The 24,450-nt window shown below is 51.0% G+C and overlaps 1 long non-coding RNA gene across 3 annotated transcripts; it reads left to right on the forward strand.

Moving 5' to 3' along the window:
* The first annotated feature begins 823 nt into the window (after nucleotides 1-823).
* On the forward strand, nucleotides 824-10,891 carry LOC103671206. 3 transcript variants are annotated; one of them, XR_570771.2, is made up of 5 exons: nucleotides 824-1,101; nucleotides 1,277-1,404; nucleotides 3,864-3,940; nucleotides 9,444-9,575; nucleotides 9,669-10,891. It is a non-coding gene; the product is annotated as an uncharacterized LOC103671206 (long non-coding RNA). The 3 variants fall into 3 exon arrangements; XR_570772.2 differs by lacking the exon at nucleotides 1,277-1,404; XR_570770.2 differs by lacking the exon at nucleotides 824-1,101 and having other exon boundaries at nucleotides 1,208-1,404.
* The last annotated feature ends 13,559 nt before the right edge of the window (nucleotides 10,892-24,450 follow it).

The raw sequence follows: 24,450 nt of genomic DNA on the forward strand, positions 1-24,450 counted from the left end.
AGGAAAGGTGAATAAATGCTAGAAACTCAGCAGACCCCTCCGCACAGCACCCTGGCTTGGCCTCCCACTCCTGGGGCCTGGGGGCCTCGGGACAGCTGCCTCCACTACCCAGCCCTTAGGTCTGCTAGCTTACTTTGTTTCTCTCCTTGGTGCCTTGGTTACCATGACTACAGCCACATCACTCAGCCATCCTTCCTTGGGGGAAGTTGGGCAGGAATTTTCGTACTTTAAAAAGTTGTTATTGTCTGAGGGGAAGCAGCCAAAAAAAGAGATGTGTTATCTGCGGACTGGACTTGGCTTTCCCTCATAAACGAATGGGCTTTCCAAAGAAAGTATTCAAGGGGGGTCCAGGAGGAGGGAGGAAGGGCCTGTGATGTCTGTCTTTCCCTTAGACCCACTGCGCCCTGATGCCAAAGCCACGTGCCTCAGCTTGGGCTCCTGGAGGGCAGGAGCCCGGCTACTGCCATCTGACTGGAGCGTGATGGTGCAGAGACCCTGCCCCATGCCCCAGGTCTGAGCAGCCCCTAGGAGCCCAAGGAAGGTCTCAGGATGTTACAGGGACCAGTGTCCCTTCAGGCCCATTATTCTCCAACTCCCTCCAACCCTGCATACGTACCAGGCTTCTTGTCCCTGCCTCACCTTTGCTCAGGCCATTCCCTGAGCTTGGAGCACGCTTTCCATCTCTCCACTTATCAGTTTTCACCATCCTTCCTGGCCCAGGACTGGTCCCAGCTCCCAGGAGCCTGCCCTGACTGCCCCACCCCACGCGGGCCTCTCCTCCCTCTTCCTCGCCCTGCGGTCCCTCCATGGCCATGTGCCTGTCACTTCGTGGGGACTGACACCTCCATGCTGAGCAGCACACAAGCACAGCAGCTGGGGAGGAGGGCCAGGGCGGCGGAATGATGGATGAGGCTATAGTGCCTCCCTTCCCCGCTGCGGCTGTGGTGAGGAGATCTCCCCTCGAAGAAGCCTGATATTTTCCAGGAATTTCCTGAGGGGAGGGGACCAAGCATTCCAGAATGAGAGCCAGCTGTGGAGTTGAGGCCTGGGGGTGAGGAGCCGGGCTCTGGGCTTCCTGGCTGAGTCAGCGACCATCCCCAGGTAATTTATGGGCTGAGTCAGGGCTGGGGGCCACCGAGGCGGGGAGGGCATGGGGAGTGGGGAAGGATGGCGAGGGAGGGAGGGTGCCTCTAGGTCGTCTGTCAAGGGGAGGGCAGCCTGACTGACTGGAAGGGAGTCTGGCTGTGTCCAGCGCAGACCTCCTTTTCCCCACCAGCTTTGCTCCCTTGCCTGCAAAGCAGCCAGCCTGAGGGAGGAGCCAGAAGATGGATGGAAGGCTGCAGAAGGGGAGAAGCCTCCGGCCGGCCCTGGGGGCTCAGGAAGACAGAGGAGGCCAGGCTGGATGTGAGGGGGCGTGGGCCGGCCTCAGGGCTGATTTGGGGGTGACAGAGAGTTACTGGCTCCAGCATCCCGGCTTGGGAGTCGCCTGCTCCTCCTTCCTTCCTGGTCCCACCCCTTTCTCAGCTGAAGAAGCCCATCTGGCTTCTATTCAGCTTCTGCTGTGGACCTGCTGGCTGACATGGGCTTGGTGCCTCCTCCTTTCCCAGGCTCAAGTCCTTACTTGGGCAAGACAGCCTGGCTTCTTCAAGCCCTGAGGTGGGGCTGCTCGGCCACAGTCAGGGAGCCTGGTCCAATGGCTTAGCCTGCAAAGCAAGGCTCCGCAGCAGCAGGTCTGAGCCCACTGTAGGCCTTGCCCTTGAATGGAGATGGGCTGGGATAGGAGAGTAGGCGGGGAGGCCGCGCCTGGTTCCTGTCACCTTCAGGCCCGAGGAGCCTAGGGAAGCAGCACAGCGTGTGTCATCCCACACATACACCCCCCACACCCCAGATCCCCACAAAAAACCCGTTTCTGTCCGTCTCACCAGCATTGAGCGGGCGGTCCCACAGGAAGACGGGTCCTGACACAAGCTCCGAGGAGGAGCCCCTCCCGCTGACAGAGCGAGGCAGAAGTGTCCCCCGGGGGAGGGGACCCAGCTTTCCACGTCATTCGTGCCCATCTGCTGCTGCATCACACCTGTGGCGGCGGGATCATCCCACGGCTGATTCCAAGCAGGGCGGGGTGCCGCAGGGTTGGGGCTCCACTGGCCCTGGCCTCGGCATCCCAGAGGGGCCCCCACACTTTTGAGTGTCTTGCCCTGGCTCCCAGCCCCAAGTCCCCATGCTGAAGAGGAGCCCCTGGGGGGATGGTAGATTTCGCAACCCCAAATTAAGGCACGAGGTCTGAAGCAGAATTTGGGGGATTTGTGATACCATGCTGGAGATACACGAAAGGGGTCTCATTTTGTATATGACGAGGAACTGCTTTTCTTGGTAAGAATAGTCATGATGAGGTCAAACCTGGACAGAAGGGTGCTGGACACATACGAGGGCCCAGGACGTAGACTGACCCTGGACCAGCCCCGTCCCTGTCACCACCCGGTCCTGTCAGGCCCCCAGGGTAAGCAGTGGTTGGGTTCTGGAATCAGTTGGAATCCAGCTGACAGGATCCTCTGAGGGATGGGACATGGGGTCTAAGAGAAAAGACACGGGCACCACGCCAAGGTTTTGGTCTGAGCGACGGAAGGGGTGGAGTTACCACAGACCAAGACAGAGAACGCATTTTGTTTGTACATTCGACAGACTGCTTTTCTTATGGAAGTCCAGGAATGGGGAATGGCTGAAACTGAGCAGGGCCTCTGTGGGGTCCCTGCCCACAGGGACCTCTGGGTCATCACACCCCCCACTACAGGCCTAGGGGCTCCCACGAGGCCCCGGTGCAGAAACAGGGCAGCTCACCTTCCTGCCTCGGGTCTGGGGGAGAGGCGGCGGTGGGAGAGGGTCTGACCCTCCCGAGTCCCCTGGCCTGGCACAGGAGACCCGGGGCCCGGGACGGCAGTGGCGTGAGTGGGCTTCTGTCTACACAGACCTGCCTTTGGCCCACAGGGGCCTTTCTCCTCAGACCCGGTGCACTGGTGCCGCCAGCGCCTTCTGGAGGAAGCGTCCCCAGGAGCTCCGGCCACCAAGCCCTGCAGGCCTGGCTGGCCCGAGGCGTGTCCGCGCATCCCGGCGAGCAAGCGCCTGGGGACCCAGGGCCGGAGAGGCTGTGAGGGTGGCTTTGTGCGGCCGTTCAGGTTGGCCCTGCCAAGTCCCCTGCCAGGAGAGGCCAGTTCGGCTGCCAAGCCTCCTGAACTTAGGTTACCTGAGAAAGCAGCCTCGAAGCCCTCTGTTTCTTGTTGCTTCGCATGCCGTGGGCCTGCGTGACCCAGGGGCCAAACGCCCTGTCTCCCCACATCAGCACAGATGAGGGACGAGAAGACAGTGCTGTGGGAAGAGTCAGGAGGACCCGTGTTTGTGAGAAGAGAGGTTCCCGGGCACCTCTCCAGCCCTGCAGAGCCTGTGTCTCCGAATATTTACCGAGCTCCCCTGGTGGTCTGATGGGAGTCAGGCGTTGGGAGCCCTGGCATAGAGAATGAATGCTCTGCGAGACATCTGGAGAGACACCATACTCAAGGAGTGTCAGAGATGGGGGGTGGTGGGATTAGGAGGAGTGCTCTGGTTGTCCGAACACAAGAGAACATGGATCTTTGAGGGGTCTCCAGGGGGCATTTGGGAGGTGGGAGGTGGGAGCTGGGGTTAGGGTGGGCCCGAGGTAGGGAATGGAATCTCTTCGGTGGTGATGGTGGGGGTTGTACCCTGGAGCTGGTCTGTAACCTGTGACCTGCTCCTTCCCCCTGTAAACTCTTAACCCCGATCTGGAGGTGATCCCCAAGGGTAGGGCTCACCTGTCCAGAACTACACCAAATAAATAAATGTGGTCTGCCCAGATTTTATCTCTTCAGGATTCCAGAGCACAAGACAAATGGCCTCATGTCCGGCAGGGAGGTGTAATTCATCCTCTGAGGTGAGCCCCAAGCCTGGGGGTGGGGTGGGGAGGGGAGAGGTGGTTGGTTTGGAGCACGTGGGACATGCAGATGTGGGGGCCAGCAGGCCCTGGAGCTCTGTGTGCAGGGCTCAGCTCTGAGACCTTCGGAAGAACCCTGCCTTCCCAGGGCTTGCGCAGGGATGGAAACCAAAGCTAGCACCCTATTTCTGAGGCTCATTCTGGGGGAATACACAAGGGTGTGTAAAGATTTAGTCACAGGGCTGTTCTTTGCTGTGTTCCTTTATAAGCCTGAAAAACTGGAAACAACCTAAACATTCAACAAGAGGGGACTGGTTAAATGAATTCGGAACCATCCAGAAAATAAAATACAATGCAGTCTTTAAAAGATGATGCTTAAGGGGCGCCTGGGTGGCTGAGGCAGTTGAGTGTCCGACTCTTGATTTCGGCTCGGGTCATGATGTCAGGGTCCTGGGATCGAGCTCCCTTGTCAAGCTCTGTGCTCAGCTCAGAGTCAGCTTGGGATTCTCTCCCTCCCTCTCCCTCTGCCCATCCCTTCCCCCACTCCCAACCCCATGCGCTCTCTCTCAGATAAATAAATAAATAAATCTTTTAAAAAAAAGATACTTAACACTTTAGGATGTAGAAATAAGTTTATAGCATAGTAAGCAGAAAAATAAAAAGCTAATAAATATATAAAATAACCTTTTGTTTATCTGAAATTTTAACTTTTTCTAGAAGAGTCATGCACTTATTTATACACAAATGACAGAAATATTGAAAATTATTATTGTTGTTATTTCATAAATCAGAGCCTTCGAGATGTAGTTCAGGAAAGAGAATTTCTAGGCAGGAGAGACAGTGGATCAAATAGCCCTAACTGTCATCTCCCCCCCCTTCTTTGGGTCAATTTCTTCATTCTCACCACCTCCCCATGGTTGCCCCTATCCTTTCAATTCTCTGGACCAACCACAACTAGAAACCCAGGCTTTGGCTTCTTTTAGAGGGGCACAGCTAAGAAACCTGGGAAGACGTGCCAGCTGGTGTTACTGAACCCGGAGGGAAGACAACAGGAACAGAAACGCAGTGCCTGGAAGAACTGTGACGCCACCAGGCTTCCCCAAGCAAGGGTGTGCAGTCCCACCTCAGCCAGGCCCCCTCCAAAGGCTCTTGCTCATCTTCTGGGGGGGGGGGTCCGTGAGGAAACAGAGTCCCCATTCCCTGAGTCCTCTGCCCCATCTTAATCTCAGTGTCTTCTTCCCAGGTCCACTTTCCATTTTGAAAGACCCAACTTTCCTCACACAGTAATCTTGAGAATGACTCCCCATCTCAGGTGGGAGCCACCATGACATGGAGGGAGAGAAAACTCGTCCTCGGTCCAGGCTCCTGATAAAAATACCCCAACGCTCCACCAAGCCACAGCACTCATTTCAGAGGACTTAACGCCTTACACACATAAAAGGGTTCAGGGCCTAAGAAGCTTCCAGACTTGAAAAGGAAATGAATTTACTCAGTATGCCCAAGCTTTTCTTAACATCATTCCACCCATGTTCTGCCCTAAATAAAGGCATGATAGGGAATCAGTGAATTATTCTCTCCCATTAAAAAATGGGTGGCTCAGTCAGTTGAGCATCCCCTCTTGATCTCAGCTCAGGTCTTAATCTCAAGGTTATGAGTTCAAGCCCTGTGTTGGGCTCCACACTGGGTGTGAAACCTATTAAAAAAAAAAATTAGCATTTGAAATTCTAATATGAATACAGATTCATTGTAAAAACTATTTAAAAATCTAAAAAAATGAAAATATTCCATAATCATCACACTGAATGGAGATAAACATTATTGGCACATATACACATTTCAATAAAATCAAGAAAATATTGTGTATGTGTGTATGTATACAAATATACACACATAAAATTCTGATTTTATATATGGATATAAAGTCATTTACACACACACATAAATATATAAAATTCTGATTTTTTCCATTTAAATTGCATCATAGGAATTTTCCTGGATCATTAAAATAGTCTTTGAAAATAAATTTTAAATGGCTGCATGCTATCCATTGCACGGCACACTGATTCTTACATCTGCTATTGACATTGAAGCTATTCCCATTATAAAGAATAATTTGATAACATCATTGCACATATATCTTTGCATACATCTCTGATTATTTCTTTAGGATACATTTCTAGAAATAGAATTGCCAAGTTGAGGATGTGAATGTCTACAAGGTTCTTGGTGTCTCCAATCAATGCATACTTGTTAAATTGTATGAATTTGAACAAAAGTAGTAAAAAAAACCTCCAGAGCAGCACTTTACTATGTTCGCTGCATGTTCTGAGACCCACAGAAGGTTCCAGGGGCCAGGTGCACCCCCTCCATCCCCCCTGTGGGACTGTTTTTGGAGCCTGGGGCAGAGGCTGAAGCCAGCAGTCCTTGGTGCTCCCCGGCTGGGCCCGGGCTGCTGCCACACTGCAACTTCCCTCAGCTTCTCGGAGACACCCTGAATCCAGGGGGAGCTCTGGCAAGCCAAGCAGAGGGAGCCCGATTTCCTTCCAGCCCATTGTCGTGGCCTCCTGGGGAGGATAGAGGGTAGGGGTCACCCACCCTCTTTTTAGACAGGGCGTCTGAGGCCTAGAAGCCAGCAGGATGTGAGAGAGAGGACGGGACCGGGGACTCGGAGACATGGCTCTAAGTCTCTCTCCACCAGCCGGTGTTGCCAAACCACAGAGGGGTGCGTCCCGTGGGAAAGCAGCCCAGCGCAACTGGAGGCAGAGGCCCTGCGAGGAGGCTGGGCTCCTGCTGGAGTCATTTTCAACAAATATTTATTGAGTATCTATCAAGTACCAGTCACTGAGAAAATAGCGCTAACCCAAGAGGCAAAGCTCCTGCCCTCAAGAAACAGCATGCTAGTGGGGGACACAGGTAATAAACCCAAAAAATCATGTTCAGTGGGTCAAGAGCTGAGAAGAAAACAAAGCAGGGTCAAGCGGATAGAAGGTGACACAGAGGGGTGGGTGACCTTGAGGTAGGGAAATCCACAAAGGTCTCTCTGGGTTGATACTTAAGCAAAGGCCTGAATGAACAGAAGGAATAAGCCCTGTGGGTTATCTGGAGGAAACTCTTCAGGGCAGGGGGAACAGCAAGTACAAAGGTCCTGAGGCAGGAGCAAGACTGGTATGTCTGAGTAGACGTCAGAAGCCCGTATGGATGGAACAGAGTGAACAAGGGACAGTGTAGAGACTGAGGTCACAGAGCTGGCAGCATCCCCATTAGATGAGGGAGCTCCCACTGGGCCACAGGCATCATGCAGGACACTGTCATCTGTTGTCACGAACCTTTAAGATTAGGGGACCTTGCGGTGGCAGAAGATAAAACAGTATCAGAGGGCAGGGGCAGGCTTCTACCACCTGAGTGCCAAGTGCCCAAGGTTGGCCAGGCCACGGCGCTGCCTCCTAGAGGCTCACAACCCCATGGGGGCAACAGATGGGTGGAGCTAACCAGCTGGCAGGGAAATCCTGTCATTTGTGACCACACAGCTCAACCTGGAGGACGTCATGCTAAGTAAAATAAGCGAGGCCAAGGAAGACAAATACCGCGTGATCTTACTTAGATGTGGAATCCATAAAAGGCCAACTCATCGGAGCAGAGAGTGGGATGGAGGTTGCCAAGGGCTGCGGGGTGGGGGAAATGGAGGGGTGCCGGTCAGAGGGTACGAACGTTCAGTTATAAGATGACTAGATTCTGGAGATCTGACATACAGCATGCTGACTAGAGTCAGTAATTCTATGTGATGTATGCTTGAGATTTGCTAAGAGAGGAGATCTCAATTGTTTTCACACACGCGCAAAAAGGGGACCGTGTGAGGTGATGGATATGTTAATTAGCTTTGTTGTGACCACCATTTCACAATGTTTACCCGTCTGCAAACATGACGTTGCACACCTCAAATACGTGCAACTTTTAGTTGTTCAATTATGTCTCAATAAGGCTGGAGACAGGAAGGAAGAAGGAGAGAAAGAAAGAAAAGACAAGAAAGCGCATCCCTACCTCACAGAGTTGTTGAGAAGAATAAATAAGCTTATAATGTCAAGAAAAGCTGGTCGGGGGGCGCCTGGGTGGCACAGCGGTTAAGCGTCTGCCTTCGGCTCAGGGCGTGATCCCGGCGTTATGGGATCGAGCCCCACATCGGGCTCCTCCGCTATGAACCTGCTTTTTCCTCTCCCACTCCCCCTGCTTGCGTTCCCTCTCTCACTGGCTGGCTCTATCTCTGTCAAATAAATAAATAAATAAAATCTTTAAAAAAAAAAAAAAGAAAGAAAAGCTGGTTGGGGCGCACCTGGGTGGCACTGTCAGTTAAGCGTCCGGCTCTTGGTTTCTGGTTCAGGCCATGATCTCGGGGACATGAGATCGAGCCCCATGTTGGGCTCCAAGCTCAGCAAGGAGTCTGCTAAAGTTTCTCTCTCCCTCTCCCTCTGCCCCTCCCCATGCTCGCTCTCTCTCCAGTAAGTAAATAAATCTTAAATTAATTAATTAATTAATTACAAAAAGCTGGTCACACATCTTATGAAAAATAAGTGCTACACAGGAACTTTCTGTACTTTAAGCTAAATTTTGCTGTGAACCTAAAAAATAAGTTCATTAATCGAAAACAAAACGAGACTGTAAAAACCCAAGCATATGGCATGACAGACTGGGAAGACTTCCTGGAGGAGGGGACGTTTGAGCAGGGCCTTGAGAAATGAGCAAGTGGACCAGATGTCAGCGGGCAGGGAAGATGAGAAATGCACTTCAGAGAGAAATACTGGTTTGCTGAGGAGGGAGCAGGGGGACCCTCTGGCAGCTGGATATTGGGGCGTGGAGCCCACGGCCTTGATCTGGGATTATCGCTGGGGCCAGACCAGGCCTGGACAGTGGACAGTGAGAAGAGATTAGGGTTGGGAAGAGAACGCTGGGACACACAGCCACGCTGCGGGTGAGGTAGGTGGGCACTGGGAAGGGAGGGGCTGAGGGGGACACGAAGAGGGTGAGAGGAGACAACACACTCAGGAAAGTTGAACTAGATGGAGGGGAGGACAGATGAATCTAGAGGAAGACCCAGCCTGGCTGGAGACAAGTTGCTTTTAGGATTTTATTTTTGTCCAGTCCTGTTGGGTCTCCTTCCCACCCTTATCCCCCAAGCCCAGCCGGGAGATTAGAAACATAATCCACATTGTCGATTCCATAAAGTAGCGCTTCCCCTCACCCCCGACACCCTCCCTTCCCTGCGCTTTCCAAGCTATGTGAGTCGAAATCCACAGTTTTAAAAGATTGGTTCTCATTGTGTTTCCTATGGCTGACTCTCCTTTAACCTCCAAACAGAAGTGATTGTATGATTAATTGTTGGAGTTTAGATCGTGACGCCCAGTCTAGAAAGGTAAAGATTCTGTTCCCAGCCCCTGGTCCACTCAACCCCTTCTGAAAAGTTTTCTTGTTGTGCAACTGATGTTAGTTCTTCTATTGCTTTTTTTCCCAGCTTGACGGAGAGATCATTGACAAGGGGTCTACATTTTTAAACCACAAGGAAAAGAAACCCAGAGCTACCAAGAATAATATTTTATTGACTTGGAACCAGTTTTGGAATTTATATTTTTAACCAACTACCCAGGTGATTTTGATGATCAGACAGTTTGAGGTTTTGTTTTTTTTTTTTCCTCTTTCTCTTCCCTTCAGTAAACTGTTTTTCAACTTTGTTTTTCAGTGAAAACCATTTCCTCCTCACCATGGACTCCATCCAGAGACTGCACCCATCTCTCCCACGTCAACAGTCCTGTGTCCTTGGCAGAGGACAGTGCTCTCATTCTGGGCCTTTCCCTTCTTCCTCGGCCAAAGCCTACTCCTGCACCTCCCCACAGCTAATAAACCGGCTGAGTTCTCCGATGTGGGGAAAGCCCCCCCGCTGTCCCTCGCAGGGATGAGCGAAATCTGCGGGGGCCGCTCTTGTCCCCATGGACAGCTTTCGTGCCTTCACAGGTTCCCAGAGCGGCTCGCTCTGTCCCAGGCCTCAGGACGTCCCTGGGCTGGGGTGACATCCAGGCACGACCACCCTCCAAAACCCCACGGTGCTGAGGGAAACTTGCAGAAACGCAGGAGTGGGATGCTTCTGGACACTAAGTGGTGACAGTCTCTCCGTGGGAAGGCATGGACTGATTTGGGACAAAAGGCACTTGATGGCCCGGGAAGGCAGGGTTTGGGGAAGCCCTGTGCTAAGGGGAGGTGGGTGGGCATGTTTCTCTTGTCTGCTGGGATCAGCCCCTCCAGCCCGTAGCCACCTGGCTCAGCTCTAAGAGACGTGGAGAATGAATTTCAGAGTCATTTCCACTGGGCCATGGCACTGAAACAGCTGCAGGAAGGGACACAGCTGGCGCCCCCCCCCCCAAGCTCCGCTGGAGCAGCGCCGCCCTCCCCACGCGGAGGGACAGGGTCCTACTTGCTGCCCCCCAGGGGCCATGGAAGGTGCCTCTAAGCTAACCCTCCATCTTCGAGGGCAGTGTGGCCTTTATTAAAAAAAAGTCCCATCACACTTACTCTAGTATCTCGTAAACCTGGCTAGACATCAGGATCACCCAGGATGTTTATTACAAAATAAAGATTAATAAAAATAATGAGTTTGGGGACCCATCCCAGACCTAATGAATCAGAATCTCTTTGGGTTTGGGCTAAAATCAGCATGTATCTGATTAAATATCAGACTGTGTCCTCCATTCCAAAAGTCTGAACCCATAGAATGGGAGCATGGAGAGGGAATGGCAGGGGCTTGGGTGACGGATAATCAGAGAGTCACCGTTCCCAGGGATCTCTACGTGCCAGCCAGGGCACTGAAGACTTCTCACACAGTTATCTTACTTAGTGGTCCAAACACACCCACAAGATGTGTCCTGTTTTTGTTTTGTTTTGTTTTGTTTTTTTTAAGATTTTATTTATTTATTTGAGACACGGAGAGAGCGTGAGTGAGGGGGAGGGGCGGAGGAGGGAGAGTCAGACTCCTCACTGAGCAGGCAGCCTGATGTGGGATTCAATCCCAGGAGCCCGGGTTCATGACTTGAGCCGAAGGCAGACGCTTAACCGACTGAGCCACCCAGGCGCCCCAAGGTATGTCCAGTCATTGTCCCCATTTTGCTGATGAGGAAATGGGAGCCCCAGAGGTCATACAGGTCATAAGAGGCAGAGCCAGATCTCCGATCCAGATCTTTCTCTGAACATCTCTGCCATCCTGAAGGAATCCTGGGAAATCCTTGGGAGTTAGGCCAGTATGAGACCAAACTGTGACATGAATGCAATGTGCTTTCTGGGCACTTGTGTCTGGTGGGGTCTGGTCCCTCATGTTCATGCCCTTCACGTCCGTTCACCAAGTCCTTGTGGACACAGAGGTGCCCAGGACATGAGCACCCTCAGGACAGGATGGTTCGTGGAAAGGGCATTGAGCTAGAAGCAGGAGAGGGGACTTCCTTTCCCAGCACTACCACCGCAAGCTGTGCAAGTGGCCTCAGCATCCCCTTGGCAGAGAGGGGGATAGACTGGCCAAACTGTAGGGGCCCATCCGCTTTTCAAAAGCAGGCCAAGGAGCCCAGCACCATCTCCCTAATGCTGTCCCTTTCCCACTCTAAGTCCCTCCAGGGTAGTGACCTTCTCTTGTCTATAGGATAAGATCAGTCCCTCATCTAGATACATAAGCCTCTCTGTGGGGTGCATCAACGAGGGGATTTAGCCTCCTCAGACTTCAGGGAAGACTTCCTGGAGGAGGAGGCACCTAAGTCAGAGCTATCCAGGAGAGGAGTAGAAAAATATCAAGCAGTGGGAACAGTATGAGCCAAACCATGGCTGCCTCTCCCTGCATAGTATGTGCAGGGGGACTCAGTGTTTTGGGGTGTGCAATGCAGCACCACCAGCCCCAAGAAGCCCTCCTGACACCTTAGGCAGCCTCATTTGGCTTCCACAGGGCTTTGGGGAACTCCAGGGACCAGTGCCCAGCACACTGCTTGGGAGGGGGTATTTGCATGGCTGTCTCCCCACTGACTTTTCACAGGCGGGGGGACTGACGTTTTCTAGCTCTGCATCCTGTGTCTGACATATGTCAGGGAAAGGAAGGAAGGAAGGAGGGAAGGAGGTCTGGCTCAAAGAGGCACTTCACTCAGGAGGCCTCTGAGGGCACCGGCCTGACCAGCGGAGTCCCATGGGACTGCCCGGGTTGGCTCAGCGTTGTCCCTCTCTCACTCTCTTTTAAGTCCTGGTTGTGACTGGGGTGGCCTGAGCTCTGGGAGGTGGATCCGGTGGGTACAACTGTAGGAGTAGCTCTGCCTCTCCCACTCCGGCATCTGGGATACCTACCCAGTGTCCTTGAGTTGGGTCGAGGATTCTTGTCCCCACGTCACAGGTGGGCGGTTGAAGACCCCGCCTTGAAGAAAGGCACAGTCCAGATCCTACAGTAAGTTGGAGCTGGAGGAATTCTTCACAGGTTGAGGATGCCCCTCAGGGTGCCAGAGACAGGGTAGACACGGTTTCCCTTTGACGAAGCAGAGGAAACGGCGTGAGCCCCAGAGACTCAACAATGAGTGGAGAGGTGGCCCATCTCGTTCAGGGTCTGATTAGGCAGAGACCCAGTGTCCTGGCATCAGAGCTGGAAGAGGCCTATGGAGACAGAGCCTCTGAGCTACAACTGAGGCCCAGAGAGGGCCACATGCCGAATAACAGCTCCCAAACATGGCCAGGTCATCCCCAGAACCCGAGAGTGTTCTTACACGGCAAGAGGAGCTTGCAGTCGTGATTAAATGAAGGCTCTTGAGATGGGGGTTCCGCCAGGGGACCCAAAGTAGTCACAAGCAAAGGAGACACGGGAGGGTCAGAACAGAAGAAGGCTGTGTGTCGACAGTGCAGAGACCGGAGTGAGGCCCTCTGAAGACGAAGGAAGGGGCCACGAGCCAAAGCATGCAGGCAGCCACTCGACGCTGAGCGTGGCAAGAAGACGGAGAGTCTCCCAGGGCCTCCAGGACGAACCAGTCCTGCTGACACCTTGACATTAGCCCGGTCGGACTGATCTTGAGCCTCTCACCCACAGAACTGTAAGAGAACACGTTTGTTCTGTTCCAGCCACTTCGTTTGTGGTGATTTGTTCCAGCAGCCACAGGAAACCAGCCCTGCCTGCAGACACACGGCTGAGTCTTCTCCCATCCTGCAGCCCGGCTCTATGGACTCCCTGCCCCATGCTAGGTGGGACTGGGCAAGCGGTGCGGGGGAGCCCCCGAGGGGGCCCAAATGCCACACTTGGTGAGATCCCAGGCCTCTGAGGTGTGTGTGTGTGTGTGTGTGTGTGTGTGTGTGTGTGTTAGAGAGAAGGGAAGAACACGCCTTCTTCATGCATCAGGGGATTTTCTGGGCAGACGATTCTCCAAAGGCATGTCAACATTTTTCTCTCCAGGAAAAAATAACTCAATCTCCATCCAAAAAGTCACAGTTATGTACATGCACACACATGAGTGGACTTCTGGGTCCTAGACAGAAAGGAACTACCCCACCTGCTCCTGGGGTCTTTAATTTTCACAGGGCAGGGAGCAAAGCTGAGGAGGGCCGGGCACCATCAGCCAGAGGGCTGTGGACACACTGTGACATCTAGGACGGGACGGGGGGGCATCCCTGTCCCTGAGAATGTTGAGATTGCCCAGCATATCCCCATCACCTATTTTTCTCTTTTCTCCATACGAACCCAAGCGTAGATACCTATGCACAAATCACATGGGCACCCGCAGATCCATGGGGTCACGAGCAGTGCTGGCGTGTGCAAAGAGGAAATGAGCAAACACACACGTACAACCCAACTACCCAACTGACTTATACACAGTGGTCGTGTACACGCACTGGCAGATACATACAAACCCAGATACACGCACTTTACACACTTACATACAACCACGTTGGTGCACAGAAATGCGGACACAGCCAGGCCGGAGGAATATGGACCCCTGGACACCTCTGAGCCGAGCACAAGGCCCGATGTTTCCTGCACCTCTCCTTTCCCCACCCAGCCCTCCTGAGCTCTGCTCGGGAGCCCTCTGCTGGGCAGGCCGGGAACAGGCGGCAGGGTCCTGGAGCTGTGCCAGCCTGCGCTGGGGGGTTTGGAGGGAAGGGAAATGAGGAGAGAAAGGGGAGCAACGGGGGCCAAACCCAGGTGCTCGGTATCCTGTCTCCACTTGACCCAAACAACCTTCTGCAGCCTCCGATCCAGGGCTGAAGGAGGGATTCTCCTGCAAAGATCCCCCGGGGCTCTAGCCTCTTTTTGCCAGACCCCAGGCTCACCCTGTCCCGTCAGTGGGCAGTGCCAGTGTGCCTGCCTGCGGAGGAAGGGCCCTGGCCTGGCCGCATCACACGCTGCCCCGACCAGGCCTTCTTCACCCTCTCACACCCTGGGAGCCCACACTGGCTCTGCTCACCCCACCCTGGGCCATCTTTCAGCGCTGCTGGGCACCCAGCCTCCTGGCACCCACTGGGTCTCTGACAGCTTGTCACGACTCCCTGTTCAAACCTCCACCTCCTGTCTCTCCTCAAAGGGCCCATCCTTCAGTTCCAATGGCTTTTTCTTTCCACGTTCTCCTAGGGGAGGGACGGGAAGTGAAGAAGATCCGGGCTTTGGAATAACAGGGGTGAGCCTGAATTCAGATCTCAGCTCCAAGCTGGGACTTTCACAGCTGTGGGCGTGTCGGGCAGCTCACCTAACCTCGCTCAGCCTCGGCTTCAACAGGTAGAGTGGAGGTCGTGCGACTTACATGGCACGGTGACAGCATGCTCAGCGCCCAGCACCGGGGCCGGTCTAAGGGGTCAGGCAGCCGTGCAGCTCGCGAGGGTGCCATCTTTACGAGGCACCCGCAGACACCATTGGAAATGTAGGGAGATGAAGAAAACCATGTCTGGAACTTCTCTAAGGGACGGCTGCCTACTCTGCTTTAATGAGCTACTTGCAGTGGGGTGGTGGGTGGACCCCAAAAAGAGCAGGCTAGAATAACAACAGTTGGTCTCTAAGTTGCTTTCTAAGGAGGGTGGGGTGGGGTTTCTTAAAAGATTTTGTTTGTCTAATTGCAGCAAGCTTGGGGTCAGAGCTGAACCATTCAGGGAAGATGGAGTGTTGCCAACAGGGCTCCCCCTTCTCTGTCCATGCCCCCCTTCTTCTAAGCAGAGGCCAATTCCACTGCATTCAAGTTGAACTGATAGTAAAAGAATATTACTTTGAGGGAACATAACATTATTAGCCGGCCTGGGGTACCCACATGTTTCCCCATTGGGTCTTTCCTGATGTGTGGCCGGTGCTTGATAAATGTTGGTTTGGTGTCTCTCCAGTCCTCGGTCCTAAGACTTCTCTCCAGCTCCCTGCACTCAGTTCAGCTCTTCTCACTCTCTCTCCACCTGGTCTTTGTGTCCACAGCATCACTGAGTTCTTCACTCCACACCCCCTCTCTGTAACCAGCCCACTGGCCCAGCCCATTCTGGAAGCCACAAGGTTTCTAGTGGTGGTGGGGGGTGTGTGTCAAGATTTCCATTTCTTGGAAAATCAGATAGTTCTCCTGTATCAGTCTGTCTAAAACAACAGTAAGCAGCCACCATCTTGCCTTGGAAAGTATCTCATGATGTTAAATGTCTACAGTCAGGCAGTCCCAGCTTACCAGTGAGTTATATTTCAAAACTTTGTTTCTGTGAAATGGAATGGCATTCCAGACAATGAGCCAATAGAAAAATGAGGACTCAGAGGCATGAACGGGGCTGTTTTCCAGGTTGGGTGGTAAATGCCCATCACAAAGCTGGGCTGCCACAGGCAGGAAAAAAAAGAAGAAGCCTACTGTTGCAAGACCTGTAGGTAGAAATGGAAAAACAGTAATGCTGATCTAGAAAAGTCTGTTTATTTTCTCTTGAAAGCTGGTGCTTGAGGGAAAGCAGGTTTCTTAACAGGAGTATAAGGAGATGGGTGGGACGTTCTGAGGGAGCTTCGAGCTGTTCTTCAAGGGCTTTAGAGGCCGAAAGCCTTTGTTCTTCATCATTCTAATTAATCTTTCTGACGTGCAGTCTGCCTTTTTCTTGACACAGGGGCAGGCCTGGCTCCATCCTGACACTCAGTCAGCCGGGATTGTTTGGGTAGACAGAGTAAACGGTGGGGAAAGGACCTCCTGAGGTAACTGGGGTAGAGCTGTTAGAAAGGAGATGAAAAAAGCAGATTCGAGGGTGTGTGATTTGGGGTTTCAAGATGGCCTGAGGAAGAATGAGATGAACTGAACTGTGGTAAAAACAAAAACAAACAAACAAACAAAGAACACAAACAGAGAGAAAACAGAGATTAGGGCACATATAAGTACCTATCGCCACAAAACCCCAAAAGAAAATAAAGGAAGTGGAGGAGAGGTTGGGAGCCAGACAGATCCAAGGCTGGCCACCAGGTGACACCGCAGGCCCAGGACAGCTTGGTTGCTGTCTGTGGCGGGTAGGGGACTCAGGAGACCCAGAGAACTGGGGAGGGAGGGGTCACAGGTTCAGAAATACAGGACATTCTCATTTGCAGTCCTCATTAGGTCCAAGTTGGAGGGAGAAATCTCCTACACATTCCTGTCCTTCCTCAGCCTCCACCCCATCTTGTCTGAGGAGTTTACGCTGGTCTACAAGGTACTATGGGAATGGGAGAGTGCCCAGAGGGACCAGGGCCAGGAACAGGGGATGAGTGAAGAGAAGAAGAAGAGGGGGGCCCAGGAAGGTCTTAGGCAGAACCTTGATAGCAATGAGGGGACAGAAAACAATGAACCTTTATTGAGAGCCCGCCCCCACTCACAGGTCCTGACGCAGGAAGGCCCAGAGGGGAATCAAGCAGCCCCACCTACGGGGCTGCCCACGGATGCAGGTGATTCAGAGTTTAGGTTTGGCTGATAACAGCAGGGACCAGCTGAGAAAGGGCCCTTTGTGAGGGTTGCCCCTCCTCAGACCCCCTCCTCACAGCTGGGCTGGCTCCTTGCAGGAAACAGGACCGACCGGAAAATGCAAAGAAACCCAGCAGCCAGTACTGTGAGATGTTGTGTGGGAACTTTAAGATGCTTCTGGGCAAATGTGCAGGAGAAAGATAGAGCTTGGCTGGAGCCCGCATTCTTTTCTTCCAGGTTGTGGATCTCAGTTGTGTCTACCTGCCACCCCCACCCCACTGATGCCCCCAGGGAGAACAAAACACCACTTTCAGTACTATGGTAAGTCAGGTCACTGGGTGGCTGATGGCCAGAACCCACCTTGAATCAGCTTGGTGAAAAGGTGCTATTGCCGAGCTGGCTCAATCAGGGCAAGGATAAAGCAGGCTCCAGGAAGGTCTAGATTGAGGCCTACTCCCCCTGCTGGGTGATTCTCTCCTCTCTCTGTCTCTCAGAGGCTGGTGGCTCCATTTCTTCAGCAGACAGGCTTTGCCTTGCTCTGGTAGGGAGAATCACCTTGGGCAGTTCAGGATTGCATTCTCATGGTTTCAGGACCAGAAAGGAAATTGCACCATGCTACCAGATTTGGTTAGGAGAAAGTCCCGAGGAAGAACTCTGATTGGCTCTGCTTGAGTCATGTGCCCAGTCCTGGACCAATGGCTGTGGTCCTGACCAGGGGGATGTGTTACTATGATTTTCTCAGACCAAGTCACTTGCCCAACACTGTGGCCCAGGGGAATGAGGTACAGGGCAGACAGGCATAAGAACCTCTTTTCCATGCACTTGGGGTTTCATGTGGCAGAACTGCTAGTTTGGTCCTGATAACAATTTTTCCTTTTCTCCAATAGAACAAAAAGTGTTTACTGGTTACATGGCTGCCTGGAACAAAAACTACATTTCCCAGGCTCCCTTGCAGCAAAGGCTAGGGTAGCTAAGAGTTCTGACCAGTAGGATGTGAGCAAAACAAGGTGTGCACTTCCAGAGATAGTCCTTAAAAAGAGGGGAGCAGCCCCTCTTGACCCATTTCCCCCTACTTCCCTCAGTCTGGAAACCCTTGTACTGGTGAACCACCCTGGATCCTCCTGGGAAGAATAGCACCACAGAGAAGTCACCATAGCAAGTTAGTTAGGAGAAGCCTGAGTCCTTAGTGCCATTTTGGCCCCCAAACTGTTTGCGCCTGGACTGCCACACAAGAGGAAATGCACATCTATCTTGTTTGAGCCACTCTTATTTTGAGTCTCTGTTGACATCGGCCAAGCGTGTATTCAAAGTAATGTGCCTTTGGACCTTTTCTGGGTACCCACTGCTGTAGGCTGAAAACTCTATCGCTTGTGTCCAGCACTGAATTTGTTCCCTGACCCAGATACCTCCATCCAAACCCAGAAAAATGCTGCCTGTGACCAGCCCACACTTTGCTGAGAATGTGACAAGACACATCACAGGGCCAGATCTGCTCTCCCGACCTACGAAGTGATTTTTTATTTCTCCCTACACCCTGACTCCATTCTCAAGGGCTGTGTTCCAAAGTGGGTTAGACCAGACTGCATTGGCTCAGGGGGTCCTATAGCCAGGAGGTCATGGCTCCCTCATCAGACTGGGGGCTCCTGTCTCCACGATAGGAATTGTGCCCCTGCATTAGGGTGGGTGAGCACAGCAGATAGCCCATCTCCCCCTGAGGTGGGGAACTGGGGGCACAGAGTTACTGAGAGCTAAACAATGGAGACACAGGAAAATCTGCCCATAACCGCCTCTTCTCCTGCCACCTGGGAGTGTTCATCCCTGGGCTCCTACTCAGATCTTCTACGGCCCATGGTCCTGAGGGAGGGAAAAGAAAGCGTCAGCTGGGAAGGTTCTGGGTTTCTGGGATGGGGAAGAGGCAGTGGCTGAGTTACATTTGAGGTCATTATAGGAGATGAGGCACAGAAAATGATCGGAGGACTTTGTGTCTGGTGATCCCTCACCCTCACGCCAAGCTTTCATACTCGAAGGATAATTGAGGTGAGTGCATTTGGGAAATCCAGAAGGAAACATTGCCTCAGACCATAGAGACACAGGCTGGGGCTGGGCTGGGCTCTTTTCCTTTCTTCTGTACTGATTGTGTTTAAGAACAATGGCGGGCAGGCCCATGTCTTTCTTACAGACGTCCTGAGCTCCCAGGCGGCTGGCTTTACCCCTTCTTCTTTCCCGCCAAACCTCCTCCCTCAGAGAGGCCTCGCTGAGAGCCAAGACGGAGACTCTACCCTCATACTGGGGTCAGAAAACTTCTGACAGGGCAAGTTGGACTAGCCCTGGGCCATGGGGACCAGCAGGCCCTACCTGAACTGGCAGGAAGGTGACATGAGGTCTCCAGATTGCATCTCTGGATCCCCTTAGAGGTGGAGGCAAGACTTCCAGTCCCACCTCCCAGGCGATTCTCCACCCAGGTTTCCCCTGACTCCACATTGGACCCAAGGAACAAGTATTGACTTTTGGTTCCCCACTGCCACCCCCATGAGATACATCAAGAACGTGGGACAAACAGGGTTGGTGACATAGTGGCATGGGGGGCATGATGCCGAGCGATGACCCTGCTCCTAGCTTGTGAGGGATAGCCAAGGCTGGCCTTCCATGAGAGCTAGGGCCTCCCTTCCCACCTTCCCACCACAGCTTGCCTGCCTCACTTGAGTCCTGGCCTGCCTGCTTGCCTCACCTGCTGTACCCCTCTCCTCTTCTCTTGCACAATGCGCTCGGGAGCTCTTGCATCAGTCAGCACACTCCCCTGTTTTCAACCTCTTCTTGGAATGTTTCCTCCTCGTCTGGTCTTGAGCCACCAGCTCCCTGCAGCCCTCTCAAGGGAGGCTGTTTATCCTCATATTCTCTGCACCTGAGGACTAAAAAGTGGAATTTGTCTTTATTATATTCCTCATTGTTATTTCCAGCCCGTACTCCCATCCCCTCCCAAAGCCCCGCACCATTGACACCCCTGCTTCCAGCTCCACCCTCCTCCCTCTTCATCCCTGTCATCTCCCAGCCTCCTAGGTGTGCCCCTACCCCACAGAAGACCCCCAGCTCTGTCCTCTTCTTCTTTTCCTCTACTCCCCCACCTGCCGCTATCCTAAACAGACACACCCACAACCTGACCTCTCACTTCCTCGCCTCATCTGCAGTAATTCCAGCCTTAGCTCTGCGCCACCACATTTATCCCTGAAGACTGTATGGTCACCCAAAGCCTCACCACTTCTGAAATCAGAAATTCCACCTCCCACTCTCTCTCCATCACCTCTGAGCCTCTCAGCTCCCTAGCCCAAGAGCCCCTAAATAGTTCTCTGGCTTCAGAGAACTCTCCAGATTGCTGATTCCTTCACTTTCTCTCTATCTATCAGCCCCCTCCTGCTCTCACTCTCCTTTCCCAGATTCTCTGGCTTGTGGTTGAATCAACTGTGGTATATTCACACAATGGAATATCACACAGCAGGTTAAGTAAAGAGCCACAGTGACATAAAATAAATGGATACCTCCTAGCAATATACAATTAACTGAAAAACGGAACTCCCCAAAGATTACATAGAGAACGGTACTCTTTTATTGAGGTTACAAACAGTTCAAATAAAATATATGTAAATAATATTTGGAAATATACATAGGCATTATAAAACCATATAAAAAGGAAAGCAAGGGAATGTGGTAGACAGGATTCAGGATGATAGTCACTGTGAGTGGGGGAGGGAGGGGGATGGGATAGGGAGGAGGAACCATATATGTAAGATGTGGGTCATTGTCAAGGCTTTTGTTTGGGTGGTGATTTTGCAGGTGTCTATTACATCATTACGAATAGCTAATTAAATAAAAATAAACCATGCATGGATCGGTGGTGAGTGTGTCAGGGAACCAGTGCTGTGTGCAAGAGTCCAATAAAATAAAGATTCCTGTGTTATCGTGACATTACTTGCTTGCAAATATATTGAACCTCTCTCATCCTCCCACCACTGAATCCACAAATCTCTCTGTGTCTGCACCAATTTTTCTTATTCCTCCTATCACAATGGAACAAGCATCCCAGTTTCTTCAGCCCAAGAAGAACTCCATCCCTTTTTATCTCCTCAAGAACTTTGCTCCCTGGTTATCCCCCCATTCTCTGCTCATCAATCTCTCTGTCTCTAATTGGTCATTTCCAGAAGCATAGAAATATGCTGTAGTCTCTCCCATCTTAAAAACAGACAAACTTCCTGAATTAGCCAGGTTAACAGTTAGGCTGCCATAACAAAGAAGTCCCCCATGACAGTGTGTCAGATAAGTAGAAGTTTCACTCCCGCATGAGAAGGCTAGGAAGGCAGCAGAGGTGTGATATGGTAGCTTCTTCCATCTGTTGCTCTGCCATCCTGAATTCACAGTTCCCCTCCAAGATGGAGGCTCCAGCCCTTGCCAGCCCTTCAACCTCCCAGCCAGAAGGAAAGGGAGAAGGGGAAGGAGAAGCCAGTCGTGTTTCCATTGAAGGGCATGGCCTGCGAGTGGCAGGCATCATGTCCATTCACACTGCATTGCCCTCAGACTCGATCAAAGCCCACACCAAGTTGCGAAGGAAGTTAGGAAACAGAGTCTTTTGCTGGGCAGCAGTGAGTCCACTTCAATATTTCACCACTCTCAAAGAAGAGGAGAATGGCTACCAGAGAAAAGCAATCATTCCCTGCCGTGGCCTGCACCTCTGGCCACCCACGTGAACACACTCTTTCCGCCAACGTGGAACATGTTAATCTCCTGCCCACGGCCCAGACCCACAAGGTCCCATCCTTTTTTTTTTAAAGATTTTATTTATTTATTTGAGAGAGAGACAGGGAAAGCACGAGTGGTAGGGCGGGGTTGAGGGAGAAGGAGAAGAAGACTCCCCACCAAGTGGGGAGCCCCATGTGGAGCTCTATCCCAGGACCCCAAGACCATGACCTAGGCAGGAGGCAAATGCCTAACTGACTGGGCCACCCAGGCGCTCCAGTCCCACCCATTATTGCAACCAGCTCAAAGCCCAGGCCCTCTGGTGACTGTCAGGCCTTAGTATGAAGTTCAGATATCAGTCCAGTGAATATAAACTAAAAAGCAACTTACCTATTTGTCCTTTCCACTAGCAATATGCGTATGTAAGAGGAGGTAAGAATAGGAGAACCACAATTAAAACTGCCTTCTGGAAAGGAAAAATTAGAAAACATGAAGCATGAACAGAGCAATTAGTAGATTCGCCGGGACAAGAATTCCAAAGGTTACTTGCCTCCCAGAGGAGTAGTTTCCTTGGTACTGATTACCTGAAAACATCTCTTTTGTCTGTTATTCCCTGTGGTCCCTAGCTTTGCCTTCTGGAAGTTCCTTCCTTGTCGGTTGTCCTCTAGGGCCACATCTGAAGAATATGCCCTTCTGGGGCAAGTGAGGTTACAGCTTTCACGGCCCATTTCTCGCTGGTGCAGGTTTGGGAACTCCTGATTTTCTCTAGGAGTTGAGCAATCCCAAAGTTGTACAGGCCAGGCTTGTAGACTTTGGTCAACTAATTCCTCTCAAAAACGTATTATAGAACACTACAAAAATTAAATATAGAAAATAATTTTGCTTACAATCATATATAATAGTATAAAATAGGAGTACATTTAACAAAAGAAGTTCTAGGCTGTGCACTGAAAACTACAAAATATCATTAAAAGAAATTAAAGAAGACCAGGGGTACCTGGGTGGCTCAGTGTGTTAGGCGTCTGACTCTTGATTTTGGCTCAGGTCATGATCTCAGGGTAGTGGGATCGAGCCCTGCGTCAGGCTGTGCACTGAGTGTGGAGTCAGCTTAAGAGTCTCTCTCTCCTGTGCACCTGGGTGGCTCAGTCATTTCAGTATCTGCCTTTGGCTTGGGTCATGATCCCAGAGCCCTGGGATCGAGTCCCACATTGGGCTCCCTGCTCCGCAGGGAGTCTACTTCTCCCTTTGCCCCTCCCCCCTGCTCGTGCACTCTCTCTCTCTCCCAGAAATAAATAAAATCTCTTTAAAAAAGGATTCTCTCTCTCCTTTTCCCTCTCCCCTCCCCCCACTCGCATGTGCTCTCTCTCTCTCTAAATAAATAAATAAATAGATAAAATCTTTTTAAAAAGTAAATTAAAGAAGACCTAAGTAATGTAAAGTCATCTTTCGTCTTTGGTTTGAAAGACTTAATATTGTTGTCAATACTCCTTCAAATGATCTACAGATTCAATGTAATCCCCATTAAATCCTACCTGCCCTTTTTGCAGAAGTTGAAAACTGATCTTGAAATTCATATAGAATTGCAAAGGGTTCATAGTAGCCAAGACAATCTTGAAAAAGAAGAACAAAGTTGAAAGACTTACACTAACCTTACTATTTCAAAACTTACTGCAAAACTATAGTAATCAAGACAGTGTAGTACTGGCATAAGGAATAGAATTGAGAGTCTAGAAACAAACACACAAGGGGGAAGAATAGTCTTTTCAACAAATGATGCAGGAACAGCTGGATATTCACATTTGAAAGAATGTAGTTGGATCCCTACCTCACACCATGTATAAAAATTAATTCAAAATGGGTGATATAAGAAATGCAATTGTTAAACTTGGTGATCTTGAATTAAACATTGTTTTTTTCTTTTTCTTTTTGTTTGTTTGTTTTAGATATGACACCAAGAGCACAAGAATAGAAGAAGGAAGGAGGGAAGGAAGGAAGGAAGGAAGGAAGGAAGGCAGGCTTAGTCGGTTAAGTGTCTGCCTTTGGCTCAGGTTATGGTCCCAGGGGCCTGGGATAGGGCCCAGAGTCAGACTCCCTGCTCATTGGAGAGCCTGCTTCTCCCTCTCCCTCTGTCATTCCCCCAGCTTGTGTTCTCTGGCTCTCACTGTTAAATAAATAAATAAAATCTTGGGAAAGGAAAGGAAAGGAAAGGAAAGGAAAGGAAAGGAAAGGAAGGAAGGAAGGAAGGAAGGAAGGAAGGAAGAAAGAAAGAAAGAAAGAAAGAAAGAAAGAAAGAAAGAAAGAAAGAAAGGAGATAAAGAGAAAGAGAAAGAAAGAAAGAAAATCATTGGTTTTTATCAAAATTAAAATCTTTGTGTTTCAAAAAACACTATCAAGTAAGTTAAAAGACATCCCACAGAATGGGAGAAAATATTGGCGAATTCTATATTTGATAAGGGACTTGAATTTAGAATATATACAGAACACTTATAACTCAACAATAAGAACAAATAATCCAACTTAAAAGGGGAAAAAGGATTTGCATAGATGTTTCTTTAAAGAAGATATACAAATGGCCAATAAACACATGAAAAAGAGCCCAACATAATTAGCTGACGAGGACATTCAAATAAAAACCACAGTGAGATACTGCGGTTGAAAACAGTCTGGCAGTTTCTCAAGAAGTTAAACACAGGATCACCTTATGACCCTGCGATTCCACTACTGGATGTGTACGAAAGGGAACTGAAAATACACATCCACATAAAATTTTGTACACGGACGTTTACAGCAGGATTACTTGTAATAGCCAAAAAGTGGAAACAACCTAGAAGTCTATCAGCTGATGAATGGATACACAAAATGTGATGTGACTGT

The sequence above is a fragment of the Ursus maritimus genome, unplaced genomic scaffold, assembly GCF_017311325.1.
Source record: "Ursus maritimus isolate PB19 unplaced genomic scaffold, ASM1731132v1 scaffold_6, whole genome shotgun sequence".
In the NCBI taxonomy this organism is placed as follows: Eukaryota; Metazoa; Chordata; class Mammalia; order Carnivora; family Ursidae; genus Ursus; species Ursus maritimus.